Genomic DNA, 13,726 nt, shown 5'->3' with positions numbered 1-13,726 from the left:
TTGATGTTATGCAAAATGGATTGTTTTTAGAGAAAGAGGTAGAGGAGAAAGGACAAAATACAGTGAAATTTATTTGATACTCTATTCCTTGGGCACTGCTTGAATAGAAGCTAGACCAAAGCTTGCCTTAGTGTAGAAAACCGTGTCTTTCATCAATAATGCAAATTAAGCTTAAAAATATGACTTATGGAAGGGTTTCAAATCAGACCTGCAAGTTCTTCGGTAAAAGGTCAGCACCCATTCGTAAAACTGAACCCTATACTAACAGAGCAGAGTTGATTGAACCTCTAATGAATTAGTTTACTTCATACAATTACACTCTTCATTCTAGGTGGCCTCCTGATAGAGTAATGGACTAATCAAAAAAGAGAGCCATTTAAGAGATGTAGGTTTCCAAAAAAAAGTCATCACCAGCAAAACCAAATTCAGCACATATGACTCATATAAGGATGTAAGGAGTGACAGGAGCTTTGGCTTCACAGGCACTAGGTCAGGATTTGCCACCATTATCATCATTATCACTGACAAGCAAACACGTACCCCAATATGTCAAAATTAGGCTTACCTAGTCATTAAAACTCCCTACCAAATATCCTACCAAAGTGATCTTCCCACAGTGAAATACGTGAGCAAAGAAACTCATTACTCAGTAAGCACCTACTACGTGCCTGGCACTGTTATCAGAAACAAACACAAATGACTGCCCTGAAAGAATGAAGGAAAATTTTAATCTTATATTAACTTGAAAGTGATGATTACAATTATTTATTTTTAAATACTTTTAACAAGGACTTTGCAGTTTGAACATAAAATAAAATAAATGTTTTAGTCCTTGGAAAATCTGGGTCACGGCTCTGCAGTCAAGCCTCATGGCTAGCTGGTGTGCACGGGGTAGTCACCGCCCCAGCAGGGCTGTTAGGACAAAACGCTGAGCCAGGAGGCAGAGAACCAGTCTCCTGGCATCCTCAGCTGACTTCCTATATCACGTCAAGAAAGGCACTTGACTGTTCTGTGCTTAATTTCTCCATCAGTCAAAGGAAAGCAATATTTCTTACTCCCGTTCCCACTCCTCCCAGAGTGTTCCATGGATTAATTACCTACCATATAGGAAGTACTCTAAGTGCCTCATAGAAAGGAGTTTTTTCAAACACAATGTTCCACTTTTAAATGGCCCTGGAGAAGCGAGGGCATGATTTTGGTGTCAGGCTTCTCCAGGAGGGATCTATCTATCTGGCGATGCTGCTCAATCTCACTCAGTGTTCAGTTATTGAAAGATGGCCCTCAGGTAAGTTTGGAGACGCGAGCAGAATGACCATGGTCCCCCTCAGTTACACACCTCCCCAAATTCAGAGCAAATACTTGTCTTGAACTTCCCTCCCCTCTGAAGCCCTTGGTGAGCCATCTCTCCTCCTGTGACAAGCTCAGCCTCCCCTTGGGGCATCTACAGCTGTCCCTCTAGGTCCTGGTCTTCTCTCTTGTCCCTCTCTCTTCATCTCAAGGTGCTGTCCCGAACTTCTCCTAGCAACACTCATTTTCTCCTTGCCTTAGGAAAAACCCCAAACCCAAAAACTCTTCTCCCAAATGGATTTTGCCATTAAAACCCTTCAATAAGTAGCTTATCAAAGAAGAACAGCAGGAACATTCTGAAATCCAGCCCTGCCCTGGGGTGTACAGGACAGGGGACAGGGCATGCAGCTAGGAGGTGGGGAAACCCAGGGTTTGACGTCTGCTCTGCCAGGACGAGTTGAGTGGCTTCAGTCACTCAGTCAAGGACTCCCTTATCTGGGTCTCAATTTTCTTGGTTGGAAAACACTTAATCAGGATGAGCTGCATTCCAAGGTTGCATTATCAGCCATCTGCTTGGTTTCATTTGAGGAGAGGGTAGAGGGTAGAAATAAGTGCATAGGTCGTGGGCTTGAATTTAGACACTACCACTTACCAGCTGTGTGATCTTGGGCTAGTTACATAACCTCTCTGCCTCACTTCTCAGCTGTAAAATAGAGATAATAACCATCATCTCACAGGGTTGGTGGAGGTATAAATGGAGAATGCAAAGTACTTAAGTAATATTTGGCACCTCAGGAGAGTGCCCTAAATGCTCATCATTTTTATTATTCCAGCAGGTGTCAGATTTGCATTGGACATCCCTGCCACCATTCTTGGCCTGGTGTCCTTCTCTGACAAAGAAATTTAAGGTTCTCGTAAGGATGCATTTTCATCCTCTACCTGTTGCGCTGTGTGGAGAGAGCTGATAGCATGACAGCCAACGTAAATCATCCTCTGGCCCATGGGTGCCAGGTGGCAACAGTGCAGTGGCTACATGATGGGAGAAATGGGGGCCAGGGCAGGAATGAGGTGGAAAAGAGAGACAAGTCCCAGTGCCTGCAGAAAGAGGAGAGAGGAGGAGGGATGATCAGATGATTCTGTTCAAATCAACTAGCACATGCTGAGTGACTCTGCTGGATGCACAAGACTGGTGCTCAGCACCGCACTTATGTTTGTGGGGTATGTGTGTTGTGTGTGTGTGCATGTGTGTGCAACACATGCAGGGATACATGCACACCCACATGCATAAGCCCATGCAGAGAGAGATATCGAAGTGTTTAAAAAGACAGTGTCTCTGTCTCAAGGAGCTTACAATCTAATTGAGAGGCTAAAACAAGAGCCCAGCAAATTTGGTTTAGTTCGGACTACATTATGTGAAAAGGTAAGAACAAATGAAGGGCCAAGAAGGACATCCAGTCCTTTGGGGAGTCCAGGGATGGTTTCCTCATGGGGTGGCACCTGAATGGAACCTTAGATGATTAGAAGCATTGCAACATTCATTCACTCACTCAATAAAAATTTGTTGCATGCCTACTATGTGTCAGGCACTGTTCTAGGTCCTGGGGAAGCAATGACAAACAAAAGCAGACACAGTTCTTGGTGGTAGGATGGAAAAGAACATTTAGGACACAAGAAAAAAGAAAAGCAAAGGGACAAAGGCAAGAAAATGTAAGCTGGAGCATAGTTGGGATGACAAGGAAGAAGCAGTAGCAGGGAAGGCAGTTGGAAGCAGATGGGAGGGGTCAGATGCCTGGCAGTGAGCTTGAACTTCACTCAGGGAAGAAGTGTGTGTCTACGGTAATGTGAGGATGTCTAGGAGGGAGTGCCATGGGCACAGCTGGGATTGAGCAAGCCTGATCCGCAGGAGCAAGTGGTAAAAGGGTTGGGAAGGGCACCGACGCATCAGAGCCTCACAGTCCCAGGGCTACCATGTGCATGTGATGGCAGACACAGGTGGTACCTGGAGGGGTCACAGCAAGGAAGAGATGGGTGAGGGAGAAGCAGAAGATCTGGTGGGGAAGAGGTGCGCTGCTATCAGACTCACCTGCCTTGTCTATTATAGGTTGTGTCAGCCAGGCTGTTGCTTAACCTCTGGGCCTGTGTTTCCTCATCAACGAAACAAACCAACAAACAACCATGCCCAGAGAGTTGTTTTGAGAAATAAAAATAAACTGCATAGTTCTAGACACTAGGTAAATAGTAATTATTGGGCATTGCATGGATGAAATAAGTAGGACATTCACTCATTTAACTTTCTTTCCTATAGCCTTATTTGCCTAAGATAGGTCCTACAGACATACAGGTGATCATGACCCCCACCCTTGGTGATGGAGCAGAGTGGCTGCTTTACAGACTGGGGAATAGGTGTTGTTGTTTAATGGGTATACAGTTTCATTTTTGCAAGATGAAAAGGATTCTGGAGATGGATGGTGGTGTTGTTTGCCCGATACTGTGAATGCACTTAACACTACTGAACTATGCAATTAATAACGGTTACAATGGTAATATCATATATGTTTTAACCACAAATAAAAATAAAATAAAAAAGAATGAGGGCAGATTTAAGAAGAGATAACATGAAAAAAAAATCTTTACAGTTTCAAGTATTTGTGACCAGGAGTATGGTGGGAATCAACAGAGAAATAGGACAATCTAGATGATTCCATTTGGTGGGTAGATGGAGAGCTGGGTCGATTTGGACACACTGAGCTTGACGTACCAGCCAGACACTGTGTTGAAGCCATCCTGCCAGCAGAGAGAAATGTGAAGCAGGAGGCTGGCACAGAAGATGCACATATGGGGACCGTCGGGGCTGAGTGGGGTTGACACGGAGGAAACAGATGTCTCAGAGCTCCATGGAGGACAGCGGAGAGAAGGTGAGAAGACAGTGGCTTTTCTCATGTCAAGTAAAGGGGCTATTCAGGGAAAGCAAACCAAATAACTGGTCTCAGTTAAAGCCAGGCCTCATGGGGAAGGAGGATAACAAGGAGGGAAAGAAGGTTCTAGGCTTCGGAGGCATCACGAGAGCTGCACAGCTGATGTGTATGCAGCCTGTCTCCTGCTCCACTGCCCACGTGCCTGGGTTCTACGGATCCGCCCCATTTTCTCATCCCATCACTGACATTCTTTCTTTCCTTTGCCTCTTCAGACCCCTTCTGTCCCCATACCTCCTGCTTCCTCAGGACTTCAACTCTGCCTCCTTCCTCAAAATGACCATTCACACCTGTTGGCTTGGCTCTGAGCATCCCTTCAACTCTAGCCCGGCGCCTCATTGTCTGGAAATATCTTTACCTGCCTAGGAAAAAGTGCAGAGATCGATATCATGACATACTATCCTATCATGAGATAAGTGACCACAATGAAAAAGAATGGTAGTAGCCAGTGCTAAAGGAGAATGGGGACATAGGGATTCTCATGTATGTGAGTGGGAGAGTAAACCTGGTGTAACTGCTCTGAAGATTAATTTGATGATATTTACTTAAAACTTCAAGTTCATACCCTTTGACTCAGCAATCCCACTTTTCGGCATGGAAGCATGGAATTCTATTTATCTAGGATGCTTATGGTAACATCGTGAAGGTTCCATCAGTGGGGAATTACGGAATATATCATGGGACATCCGTTTCAAGAATACTGATCAGTCCTTGATAAAAATCTGCATTTCTTGGCCTACAGAGATTCTATGGTACAACTCAACATACATAGGGTGGTCCATAAAATAAATATACATACACACACATATATACACATACATAGATAGAGATCCCTATTTAACAATAGAAAAAAATCAGGAAAAACATACACATAACTGCTAATACTGATTATTTCAAAGGGATAAGATTTCTTAGGCAGACATGGGAAGAGAGAGGGGTAGAAATTTAGTCTCTGTATATAATGTTTTTTAAAAGTGGCAAAATTTGAGGGGGGTTGTTTTTCTTTTATGTTTTTATCAATATTTGTCATATAAAGTAAATTTAAGGGGTGCCTGGGTGGCTCTGTCAGTTAAGCCTTTGCCTTGGGCCCAGGTCATGGTCTCAGGGGTCCTGGGATAAAGCCCCACATCCCGCCACTCCCACCCCCCACCCCCATGCTCTCTTTCTCTCAAATAAATAAATAAAATATTTTTTAAATGAAGTAAATTTAAAATGAAAAAATATTCTTGATAGAGGGACTCTCATTGGCAGATTATTCTTTCATACCCGGTAGTGACAGAGGTTTCTGACAAGCCAATGGGTTGACTGCATCTGGATGACCTGATAACCCCGACCAATCAGAAGTGGGACAGGAGGAGGAGGTACCACTGGCTTCAAGGTTGCGTGGTGGTGAGGGCAGTTTCACTTGGAAGGGTTTGTGAAAATGCAAGTAGATATCAACATGGAAATGCCTCGTACTTCCCACCTTAGCCAAGGACATAAACTTGGGAAATGTCTACATCTCAGGGACACGTAGAGAGGAGAAAATATGAGGGAGGCCAAAAGAAAACCAAAATAATGTAATGCAGAGAGGGAAAGGAGCCAGTGGAGGGAAGAAATTAAATAAGAAGAGACATGAGCAAGCTATTCATTGAATGAACATTTACCAAATGACTACTATGCGTGGATGTTATTCCAGTGCTGGGCATATGGCACTGAACAAAGCAAGTAAGATCCTTTTATAGAGAGTTCATATGCTCTCAGATGGGAGGTATGAAGGTGGGGGTAGAAACTGGCATTTGAAATTAGGAGTCAGTTTAGCTGCAAATGATAGAAGATCCAACATAACAATAGTTTAAGCAAGTTATGACCTAATTTCTCTGTCACATAAAAGTCCAGAGCAGCATGACCCAGGGTTGCTAGGGTCTCATCATGATGTCACCAAAGACCCAGGATCCTGTTATCTTGGTGCCCTGGGATGACACTTTCACTTCAGAGTCGAACACGGCTGCTTAAGTTCTAGCAGTCACATTCACATCCCAGCTGACAAGAAAGAAAGAGGATAAAAAGAGCACTCCTTCTCCTTCTAAAGACACTTCTATTTATCTTTGACCAGAACTGAGACATACCTATATGTCTCAGACATATAACGTGGCTATACCTCACTGCCAGGGAGGCTGCGATATGTGATCTTGTGTACCTGGTTGAAATTTGGGGTTCTGCTGCTAGGGAAGAAGGAGGGAATGAATAGCAGGAGCAACCTGCTTGTCTCTGCCATGGGAAGAAGTCAGAAAATAAGGAAACAAAAATATCACAGAGGAATCAATGGCTTGATGAGTAAAGACCTGTGGAAAGAAACAGAAGATAAGGCTACTCCATAGAGGTGGAGTGGTCAGGGAAGGTCTCTCCACAGAGGTGAGAGCTAGGTTGAGACATGAATGACAAGAAAAGCCAGCGGGCCATCGAAAAATCTGGGGGAAGAATATTCCAGGAAGAGGGAAGAGATAGGAGAGAGGCCCTGAGGCAGGAGCAAGCTGGAAATGAATGAGAAGGTTGTCATGACTGTGCACAGAGGGACCTGGGGTCATGCCTGAGGGGGTCCAAGAGGGACAAGAACACCAGTGGGGCTTATTAGTGCTCTTTCTTAGACACATTGTGTGCACATGCGTGTTCGTGCATGTGTGAGAGACAGACAGCAGACAGAAGCACTCTCTCTCACTCAGCTGTGTGTTCATCTGCTCCAGACTTTCCAGATTCAAAGTGTCGAGTGGATGAACAATTTGGAGAGTCAGAGATGATAATCTAATTCAAACCTATCACGATAATAATGCTAATAAAATTTCCTCCTACTCAGAACTAGGAACCCTCTTCCCTGTCAACACCCACTGGAACCCCATGACATCTCTGCTGAGTGAGGAACTTGGGCTCTTGGTTTCAATGACCCTGCAGCAATTCTATGCAATCGTCTGCAATATGTTCTGATTACAGCCTCTCTTTGGTCCCGTGGCCATCTCTTTGTGCTGCCAAAGGCTAGAAATCCGGACCTAAACTACTGTTCTGGTCCCCAGGCAGCTTGGCCAGAAGATGGAAGCCATTAAGAATTGCCCATTCATTCCACTCAGATGCAGGCGATGCCCAATTCCAATGAAGCCAAATTATTTTGCAGCTACTATGTAATTTAATTCTCACAGCATCCTAGGAATTGGGCGAATAGGTGTTATTCCCACTGTACAGGTGGAAAAAAGAATTGAAACATGGGAAAGTAATTGATTGACCTAAGGTGAAGAAGTAGGTTGACAGCATCACAAGGCTCCCTGCCTTCCATTGTTAAGTGCTTTGTCTGCTTGACCACACAGCTGCCTGAATGGGGTGGCTCCTATTTGAGCCACAGGTCACTAACATAAAACAGCCAAGGGATCCTTGCTCTGTTGCCTGCTAGGGTGACATGTTCTGCTCTTTGGAACCTGACGAACAATCATGATATGGAAAAGGTTACACCCTTAGACCTGGGTATTTCTGATTTATACAGAACAGCAACATTCAAAAGAGAATTTCCACCAAGTACCCTATTTTGAGGCAATGCTGCAGTATAGTTCTTATCCTAATTATGGCCAGGTCAAAGGCAGCAGGAATGGAGAAAGCTGAAGGATCCTATTAAAATCTTGGCTGGTGGGGAGCAAAATAATGCCTGTTACCTCCCTGGGTATGTGGAATTTTATTCACAGGATTAGAGAGTATGGATATAAAGTAGAGACTCATGAGTTTCTTTCAATTATCTTTCACAAAGTTATACCAGGCCGCATGCTCCTCTTTTATTGCTAACAAAAGGGGATTGTGCTTGAATTCCTTCCAGTGTCTGGGTTGTTGTTGTTTTTTTTTTTTTCCACCCCCGAAGTGAGCATTCTGCTCTCAGCTACACAGGTGCAGAGCACAGCACCGTGATATCTCATAAAACCAGCTCCAGCCAAGGTGCTCAGAGACACAATGGCTAAATTTATGAGGCACACATCAGCATGTCCCTGTAGGGGGCTGGGCTGGCTGGGGGGGGGGGGCAGATGAAGGGGCTCCTTACTTCTATGTTACCAGGTCGAATTAAGTACTGGCCAGGTGTCCCTACAACATACTCCCCACTAGTAAATGTGGGTCTTGTGTGAAAAAATGATCCCAAGACCTTGAATCAACTTTCATCATAGTCAGCAATCTCATCAAGGATGTGAGTCTGCCAAAATATCAAGACAGTCTCGGCAAGGACTCAATCTAGCTTTAAGGGTGGGCACCTTTCGAAGTTAGGTGGCAAAGACAGTGGGCTGGGTGTTTTCTTCGCCCGAGACTGTTTAGAATTTTATCACAAAGCCCAAAGCTCCAAAGGGCATAACTGCTTGTGTGTCTAGCGTGAGGATGACTTGGCTTTGGGGACAGGGTGACCCAACTCAGCTTTGTGGCCCTGGGCAGGCCTCCCTCTTCTTGGTCCCACAGCCTCATATTTGCTACCCTTCGCACTGGCAAGGGTCGGTGTATGTACAGTCCTTCACTTGCAGTAAATGCTCACTAGTTACAGATATTAATAGTATCAGGTGTGAAAGGAGAGCATTATATAGCAATGGGGCTTTTTCCTAGCAGTTCTCAGAGAAATCTCAAGAAGCCCAGATCAGAGTAAGTTGAAATCAAAAGAGCATTTCCAGAACCTCACTAGCTCTCTGATAAGGACATCCCTGTGTGATTCCATCTCCTCTGGCAGCTGCCTCCCTCAATAAACTCGTCCCCTCCCCATTCAGGCCCTGGTGTGCCTGCTAAGCCTTTCAGCTGTGCGTCAGCTGAGCCTGTGACTTCTAGAGCTGGCTCCATCCACAGAGCCTGACGAGATGAAGCTCTGTTTTCTGGCTCTTTCTCCACCCAGTGCCATCGCTGGATACAAAGTACCATCACTGAATCACCGGTGGCCTGGCACAGGGCGCTATCTGTACACACAACACAGATAGCCACTCCCCATCCCTGCCATTCTCCTGGGGACAGCAGGCAGCCAAGTTCTAGGAACTTTCCCGAGGAAAGCCCTGGACAGGTTAATAACCTGGAAGGAGAAAAACCTATGAAGAGGGTGCAGATGATAAACGGTTTATTACATCAAGGAACCATTAGAAAAATTAATCAGAAGGTAAAAGAGAATGAAAAGAAAGAATTGTGACAGCTCTCTCTGGCCTAATCCCTTTCTCTCAGATCCAAGAGGCTGTGCGGTGTGATTTAACATGACACATGAAGGCATCACTCGGGTTCCTCCGGCGCTGCACGACTCAGCGGCTGTGCGCCACATGGTGCAAGGTTACCCACGGCGAACCCACATCCTTGTATCCGAATCAGGCTGACCCTGCAGGGCGTGTGAAGGATTGGGGGTATCGCTTGCTTCCTCCCGGAGACACAGCCTGATGCCGCTGGGTGCCCCAACCAACCAAGGGGAGAGAAGCCCCTGTGTTAGCTGACCCTGCTCCTTTGCTCACCTCCGACAAAGGATTGTGTTGCAAATAAGATGCCTCGGAAGCACTGTTCTGCACAGTGGCTTTCCTTCCTTGTCTGCGTGGGCAAAGTGAGCTGCAGAGTCAGTGCTGCCTGGCTAACCTGTTATGGGAGGAGAGGGCCTTTGTCGTTTACTCAGTCTGACTGGTTGCCTACATTGCCTACACTTTCTGGAAACTTCTCAACTGTGGACTTTGCAGGACAGGGATGGATGCCTTCGGGGAGCACATTTTGTGCCCTCAAAATCATGGAATGAAATATAACAAACACAGGATGCGTGCTGTTTGCAAAGTATGGTGCTGAAATCACTGGGGTGCAAAAGGGAACACGCTTTTCCAGGAACTCACCATGTGGAGGGGAGACAGACACACCTAGAGCCTCCGAAAGGTTCAAACACAAAGTTTCAGAGCACAGGGAGGAAGACACTGACCTTCCATTTTGCCAGACTGTCTATACTTCTAGAACCATTTTGCTGACCACAGATATCTAGCATCTTTCACTGCCCTGCACTGCCTGGCCATCAACAATACTCAAACAACACTGGCCACATAAATACTGCCTGGAGAAAAGAGGAGCTGGCAATGGAAGGTAGAACATTCCAGAAAGGAGAAACTGCATCAGCCAAAACTCAGGATTTGTCAGGGAACAGTGAACACCAAATACACTGCCAGCTGGGCCAGGGTGGGGTTAAGGTAATTAACAGAGATAAATTTAGAAAGCTGGTCAAGGTTCTGGAGGCTGGGGGACATATTTAAACCCACTTTCCAAATATATTTCAGAAGAGCTGGTGAAGGTGACACCTTCCAGAATGTAGAAGGAAGTTAGCTGAACCTTCCCAATGGTCTCTTTTTCCTGTCTCTCAGGCATGGAGCACAACATTTCATGTGACACAAGTAGGTCTGAAGCATGGAGAAGCAGAAACAGCCATGGTCAAGCCACCAATTTCTGGAACCACCTACATAACAGTTGTTGGGGCCGATCTGTGGCAGAAAGCATTTGCATGCGTACGTTTCACAGTGGATTCAAAGAGTTCAGGTGTTGGAGCCAAATGGACCTGATTTCAAATCCAAACTCTGCAACTTTCTATCCCATGACCTTGGGCAAAATACATTTCTTTGCTGGGCCTCAATTTCCTCATTTATAACTCAGAGAAAGTAACTCCAGTGTCATCTGGCTGCCGTTCGGATGAAATCAAAGGATATGACCGCCTAGCCTGTAACGGAAGGTGTTCAGGACACGTGAGCGCTTCTCCCCCGCCTTTCTGTTTTAAATTTGTTTCCATGCTGCACACAATTAAAAGTTTACGATGTTCTAAAACTGATTTTCCAATTTAGGGGCAGTAAATTGTAAGTCGCTGCTATTTTCCTGAAATGACAGTCTTTAGATTAGAGTCTGCTGGATTTCTTTTCAATTGCATTAAATTCTATTTACTGCATTTCTAATAAGACACCAACGAGTCTAGGAAGAACATCCAATGGCTGATTCTGACTATGAAAGCAACCTACGGGAATAATAACACCCCAGACCTCTGTCCAGTCACTTGTCCCCATGGACTCCGATGAGGACATTGTTAGCAAATGTGTCAGACACCTATGAGTTTAACACCACTGTGCTCAGTGATTCTATCAGCCTGGCCCTGTAGAACCTTCCAGAGATATTGAAATGAGCACATTTAGTTTAAATTGCCATAGGGTGCACTGATGTGCTTTTCATGGTTCCCAAGTGGGAGATGCTGTCTATGGCCATCAGCTGCTGGCCCCACCGAGGCCACTAGCACCATCCCACCTACCTCAAGTCTTGGCCACAGACGGGGAGGAAGAAAGCAGGTTTACAAAGTTTGGTCAACAAAAAGACCTGTTGGGGCACTTGGGTGGCTCGGTCGGTTAAGCATCTGCCTTCGGCTCAGGTCATGATTCCAGGGTCCTGGGATCCGGTCCCACATCAGGCTCCCTGGGCCTCAAAGAGTCTGCTTCTCCCCTTCTTCTGCTGCTCCCTCCCCCTGCTTGTGCTCTTTCTCTCTCAAATGAATAAATAAAATCTTTTAAAATAATAAAATTTAAAAATTAAAAGACCTGTTTTCTTTAGACTGGTCAGGAGGAGGCAGTCAAGGGCTCAAACCCGTGAGGTGAGGAGAGGCCTTGTCCAGGCCGGGCCCTTTCTATCTATATCCTGCCGATGATCCCAGACAGGCCAAATGTCCCTCACCTCTGAAGACTAGCTGTCTGGGCAAAGATTTTTCCAGACTACATCTTTGTTGTATGGTAAAGCTTTCCATGCAGTGTAAAAGCCAATTACTGTAGGGAAGGCAAATAAGCCCTGAGCACTTGTTTAATTTAGACTCTTTTTTACAAATACTCTAATTAAGCCTGAAGAAGCCTGCTTTTAACAATTGACTTCCTTTGCACAGCTGTCAGACCCTTCCACCTGAAATCTGCATGCCCCCTGAAGCCCCCTGGCACCCTTCTGTAGAGGGCTGTAGAGGACCATTTACTCTTACGGGCACAAAAGAGAAGTGAGTACGAGCAGGCTTGACGCAACCCAACTGCTCAGTATGCCAAGCCACAGCAGAGAGGAAAAGAGGAAGAGAAGCCCAGTTGAGCAAGGTAGAAATACACCCTTAGGCTACACAGATGCATGCAGCTTCCAAGCCACACTTTGGGGTGCTGGGTACATCTGAGTGAGTGGGTTGGGGGGAGATCCGTGGTCCGTTGTCTCATGGGCCTGCTGGTACCCTCTGGCAAGCTTGTCTTTGAGGGTGAGGAGTTTCCTTGCATCTCTTCTATTTCCTAAGCTGGGTGTCTGCAGGTGCCAGGAGAGCATGGCCTCTGAGGTCATCATCTGCCCCAGGGACGTGTGCTGGGAGCTACCCTCACTCGCCTCATCCACCCCCAGCCCTCCCGGGACTGGCCTGGCCCAGCCAAGGGGAGGGGTCAGGTCAGAAATAGGAAATAGGCGCAGAGCTTAGAAGGACTCAGAGGGAAGGAACCCCTGAGGGCTGGTACAAAATTCCTCATGTGGGAAAAAAGCAAAAATGAAAGAGCACATTTAGGCCGTGCTTGCCCAGGAACAAAGTTGATTCTCTGATGTCCTGCAGAGTTCAGGGGCTCTGAATGTGCTGACAGGGGGAGATGAAGTGGAAGGCTGCACCCCGTGAAGGGCAAATGCATTCTTGCCGAGTCCTAAGGGCTTTCACTGAATGTAGGTGCCCTTTCCCAAGAGGGTGACAGGCTTCAATGGGGAAATGGTCAGAAATATTTCCTTCTCAGAGCAGAACCCACTGCAGGTGGTTGTGGCTTGGCTAGCCGCGGGATGTTTCTGGATGTCTGCCCACCATGTCCCACATAGCATTCTGAATGTGTGTGACCAGTTATGCAAAATACTCCCTTTTTCTTGCCAAGAGCAAAGAAATGTTTAGGACTAATTTCCTAATGGGAGAAAGGGCTGGATACCTGACCATTCTGTTCAGAAACCAGTAGAATTTACGAATGACCAAATTTAACTAACTGCAGAGCAGGCTGGCTTAGGTCGTGTGGTTCAGTGGAAGGAATTGGGGTGTAGAGTTGGGTCAGATTAGGTTCCAGGATAGTCCCCCAGGGCCACCTGGGTGGCTCAGTGGTTGAGCATCTGCCTTTGGCTCAGGTCATCATCCCGGAGTCCTAGGATCAAGTTCCGCACCAGGCTCCCAGCAGAGAACCTGCTTCTCCTCTGCCTGTGTCTCTGCCTCTCTCTCTCTCTCTCTCTCTCTCTCTCTCTCTGTCTCTCATGAATAAAAGAAACAAAATCTTAAAAAAAAAAAAAAAAAGGATAGTCCCCCAGGATAGGGTGTGAGTTGGGCACACCATTCAATTTCCCTGGACCTCCATTTCCTCACCTGCACCACGTAAGAATGCCTCTTCTCATAAGAGTGGCTGGGACAGTGGCTCCCAAATTTTGCTGCACATTGGAGTCACAACACCTGGGAGTCTTTACTAAATACTGAT

General features: G+C 46.0%; 1 long non-coding RNA gene across 5 annotated transcripts in view; it reads right to left on the bottom strand.

Annotated features, from left to right (window-relative positions):
• Positions 1 to 13,726, bottom strand: part of LOC144288709 (uncharacterized) — a 52,734-nt gene that overhangs the window by 28,912 nt on the left and 10,096 nt on the right. For all 5 annotated transcript variants that reach the window (XR_013356685.1, XR_013356686.1, XR_013356682.1 and 2 more), the window contains exon 2: positions 1,940 to 1,990. This is a non-coding gene — a long non-coding RNA (uncharacterized LOC144288709). The remainder of the gene's footprint in view (positions 1 to 1,939; positions 1,991 to 13,726) is intronic.

Source organism: Canis aureus, chromosome 18 (genome assembly GCF_053574225.1).
Source record: "Canis aureus isolate CA01 chromosome 18, VMU_Caureus_v.1.0, whole genome shotgun sequence".
Classification (NCBI taxonomy): Eukaryota; Metazoa; Chordata; class Mammalia; order Carnivora; family Canidae; genus Canis; species Canis aureus.
This window is presented reverse-complemented; position numbering and strand designations above follow the sequence as displayed.